Raw genomic sequence first — 4,775 nt, forward strand, 5'->3', positions numbered from 1 at the left:
GGTCAAGGTCATCCTTCAAGGTCAAATGTCGAATTTATGGTGTCTGTCCGTCCGAAAACTTTAACATTGGCCATAACTTTTTTAATATTGAAGATAGCAACTTGATATTTTGCATGCATTTGTATCTCATGGAGCTAAACATTTTGAGTGCTGAAAGGTGAAGGTAATTATTCAAGGTCAAATGTCAAATATATGGCGTCTGTCCGTCCGAAACTTTAACATTGGCCATAACTTTTTTAATATTGAAGATAGCAACTTGATATTTGGCATGCATGTGTATCTCATAATGCTGCACATTTTGAATGGTGGAAGTTCAAGGTCAAGGTTATCCTTCAAGGTAAAAATAAATAAATAAAATTCAAAGCGGCGTTCTCATGAATCTGCACATTTTGAGTGGTGGAAGTTCAAGGTCATCCTTCAAGTTCAAGGTCATCCTTCAAGTTCAAAGGTCAAAAAACAAATTAAAAATTCCAAAGCGGCATTATCATGAAGCTGCACATTTTGAGTGTGGAAGTTCAAGGTCAAGGTCATTCTTCAAGGTCAAGGTCATCCTTCAAGGTCAAAGGTAAAAAAAAAATCAAAGCGGCATTATCATGAAGCTGCACATTTTGAGTGGTGGAAGTTCAAGGTCAAGGTCATCCTTCAAGGTCAAAAAAAAAAAAAAAAAATTTTTCAAAACTGCGTTCTCATGAAGCTGCACATTTTTAGTGGTGGAAGTTCAAGGTCAAGGTCATTCTTCAAGGTCAAGGTCATCCTTCAAGGTCAAAGTTCAAAAAAAAAATTATTTCAAAGCGGCGTTATCATGAAGCTGCACATTTTGAGTGTTGGAAGTTCAAGGTCAAGGTCATCCTTCAAGGTCAAAGTCAACCCTTAAGGTCAAAGGTCAAACAAATTATATTTCAAAGCTGCCTTCTCGTAAAGCTGCACATTTTGAGTGGTGGAAGTTCAAGGTCAAGGTCATCCTTCAAGGTCAAAGGTAAAAAAAAAAACAATAAATGTTTTCAAAGCGGTGCATTGTGTTTCTGACAAACACATCGTTTTTTTCAAACATGGTTAAAAAACACAAATATTTATTTTTATTGTTTTATTTTTTAAATGCCGTCCAACCATCCCACCCAAGAGTCTGCCCCCCCCCCCCCAAAAAAAAGTAACTTTTTTTTCCATTTATTTTGCATTTTTGGAAGATAATGTAATAAATGACCACACCCCCACACTATACACCCCTCTCCACTCCACCCTTCCCTCCTTTGTGATTGAAATTGAGATAGGTCCCTACACCTTTAAAAAGAAAAATAGATGAGCGGTTATTAGTTATTAGTTTTATTAGTTATTCATGCGGCGCCGTAGGGGGCAATGGGTTTCTGACAAACACATCTCTTGTTGGGTCACTTGGTCAAAGGTTACAAAGGTCATGGTCACTGTGACCTCTACAAAAAAATTCTGACAAGCTTTCGCAGCCGAGCGTGGCACCCGTTATGCCGTGCTCTTGTTTTAAATTGTGGGGTAGATTGATAAAATTGATACATAAAAATAACAATAAAAATATTTGAAAACAATAGAAGTATTGGTCCATATTTTTAATTCCGTATTAAATTCAATTTTAAAAATAATGTGTTTATATTTTCGTCTACTCCAAATAATCATTTTGAATAAGCAAATATAGGGTAATAATCTCTATGGAAAGTACACGTAGGAACTTATAAATCGCTTGTGTACTTTATATTGATCAGGGTCTTTGTAAATGATTGCATGATTGTTTGATATGTCTGAATTGTGTAAATATCTTCAAAAGCGTTAAGAGGATTTTAATTTTAAAATGTTAAAATATTATCTAAACTGTAACCAGGCATCTGTTGCATTTATTTGAACGTGCTTAAATTTTCTTGCATACTGAATGTTATATTGTCTATAAACGTTCGTATTTTTACTTTTTATTGTGGTTGTTTTGTTAAGACAAAGTGCATAACACTAATCCTGTTGTTTTGTTCAACCATTTCTATAAAAAATGTTGTATGTAAATAATTGAACATGTTTATGTTGGTGATATGCATTTCCCTATATAAGTTTGTTGTTGCACTCTCGATAAAGTGCATAGCCATTCATGTGTAATATTATTGATTAGTGACACTTTGTTATTACAAATAAAAATCTCCAATGATTGTCTTTCCATTTATATTTAACTGTCCCCTATTGAACCTGGGGAGTACATTTTGTTTTATTGTAACTGTCCACTCGTCCATAAGTCCTCTATAACACTTTTGTCACTCTTCTTTATTCTTCAGAATTTTAAGAAACTATTCCTTACACACATACATATTTCACATAATGATTAGTCGTCTTCAAGATATAACAATTTTTATCCCCCGCCAGAGGCGAAGGGATATTGTTTTGGCGTTGTCCGTCCGTCCGGCTGTCCTTCCGTCCGTCCGGCACTTTTGTGTCCGGAGCCATATCTTGGAAGTGCTTTGGCGGATTTCATTGAAACTTGGTATGAGAATATATATATGCATAATAGGATGATGCACCCCAAATGGCATTGTACACCATCTGTTAAAAACAGAGTTATGGCCCTTTGTATCTTGAAAAAATGCTTTTTACTATAGGCACTTTTGTGTCCGGAGCCATATCTTGGAAGTGCTTTGGCGGATTTCATTGAAACTTGGTATGAGTATATATATGCATAAGAGGATGATGCACGCCAAATGGCATTGTACACCATCTGTTATAAACAGAGTTATGACCCTTTGTATCTTAAAAAAATGCTTTTTACAATAGGCTTTTTTGTGTCCGGAGCCATGTCTTGGAAGTGCTTTGACGGATTCCATTGAAACTTGGTATGAGTATATATATGCATAGGAGGATGATGCACGCAAAATGGCATTGTACACCATCTGTTAAAAACAGAGTTATGGCCCTTTGTATCTTGAAAAAATGCTTTTTACAATAGGCTTTTTTGTGTCCGGAGCCATATCTTGGAAGTGCTTTTGCGGATTTCATTGAAACTTGGTATGAGTATATATATGGATAATAGGATGATGCAGGCCAAATGGCATTGTACACCATCTGATAATAACAGAGTTATAGCCCTTTGTATCTTCAAAAAAAATGCTTTTTTTAGTGTCAAATATAACTCTTTTGTGTCCAGAAGTATATAGGCGGGGGATATCAATTCAACGAATTTGCTTGTTGAATAAGGATTCACCAAGTCAAGGTCACAGGGGTCACTTATGTCAAAATAGTAATAATGACGGGGTATAGATTTTTGTCTTTTCTAAAAAGATTGAAAGTGACACTTTGAGTTCAAAATCAAGTACAAACAGTTACTTCAGGATTCATTATTTTAAATAACTTGCCAAACATATTCGCCTTGTGAAGACGATGTGTATAGGACAATGCTCCTTAGCTCAAAGGTAAACATCACACTTGAACGTTAAAGGTAAGATGAGCATTATTTAGCGTGTCTAGATTGCACCTTAATTATTCATCATAAAAAAAAAATAACTCGCAATAAATGTTCACCATGTGGCCGGTAAGTCCTGTGCCCCTTGCAAAAAGATAAATATTATACTTAGTGATACAAATGCCAAACAAGGGCTTCCTGCACTTGTTAAAGAATTACATGAATTGTTGACAATGTGATTGTTATTATTCCTGCAGTAAAATTCGTATGTTTCAAACGTATGCAAAACTATTTGATGTGAATATTGTAAATATTACGTAAATACAATACTTCCTTTTTAAGTGTATTGTTGCAATGTTTAACTATCATCGTGCACTGTTTATCGCACTATATATTGTACAATAGTAACATGCAAACAGAACTATTTCTAGCTGGGCCAGTGGTTATCCGGGTTCTTGACAATTTCGGTAAACAGTATTTGCTACAAATGTTTTACCTAAATTGACCATACGGAACGTATATGACTTTTGAATCTTACAAGAAATCTCAAAACGGATTTCATATTTGTTCTCAGCGATGCAGACGTCACTTAGACATTGATATTTGATGGATGTCATTGAACTTTTACATTTTGACCCAAAATTTGACCTGATGCATACATGTGGAAAATGTTTAATTTTGGTGTATAGGTCCTTGCCTTGACACAACATATTAAACTGATCAGATCCATGTACGGAGTCTACGCTGAGCACAAATCCGGTGCTAGTGTTTGGATATCTTGACACCTTCAAGGATTACGGAGCTACAAATGTTTGACCTAAATTGACCCTACCAAATGTGTATAAATTATAAATCTTACAAGATATCCCAAAACAGACTTCAAAATTGTGAACACCGATGCAGATGTCACATCAAAATGAGGTTTGTTTGATGTACTTTAACTCAGACATTTTTTGCAAAAAGTTGACTTAGTCAGGGAAAATGTTGATTTTTTTGTAAAAGCGTGACCTTGACACAACACATTAAGCTCTTCAAATCCTTGTTGCGCAACAAGACTTGAGAAATTTAATAAAAGTGATATATTGTCAACTTAGTATTATTTTTATGGCAATATGAAAACATATGTGCTTTTAGTGTGACTTTTAAAGTCTCTTACAGTCGTTTTGTTCAAGAGATGCATAGAAATTGTGATACACTGTTTTTTTTCCTCAAAAACTGTCAATAATTTATTTAAAGTCTTGACTTTAATTTAAATAATTTTAAACTATTTTTGGACCACAGATTTATGGTTGATTTGAGCAACACAGTTTTTCAAATTGTGTTTGTTTAAAAAAAAATATCAAGGCATTTTGGGAGTTTCAGTTGTGGAGCAAAA

The sequence above is a fragment of the Dreissena polymorpha genome, chromosome 1, assembly GCF_020536995.1.
Source record: "Dreissena polymorpha isolate Duluth1 chromosome 1, UMN_Dpol_1.0, whole genome shotgun sequence".
In the NCBI taxonomy this organism is placed as follows: domain Eukaryota; kingdom Metazoa; phylum Mollusca; class Bivalvia; order Myida; family Dreissenidae; genus Dreissena; species Dreissena polymorpha.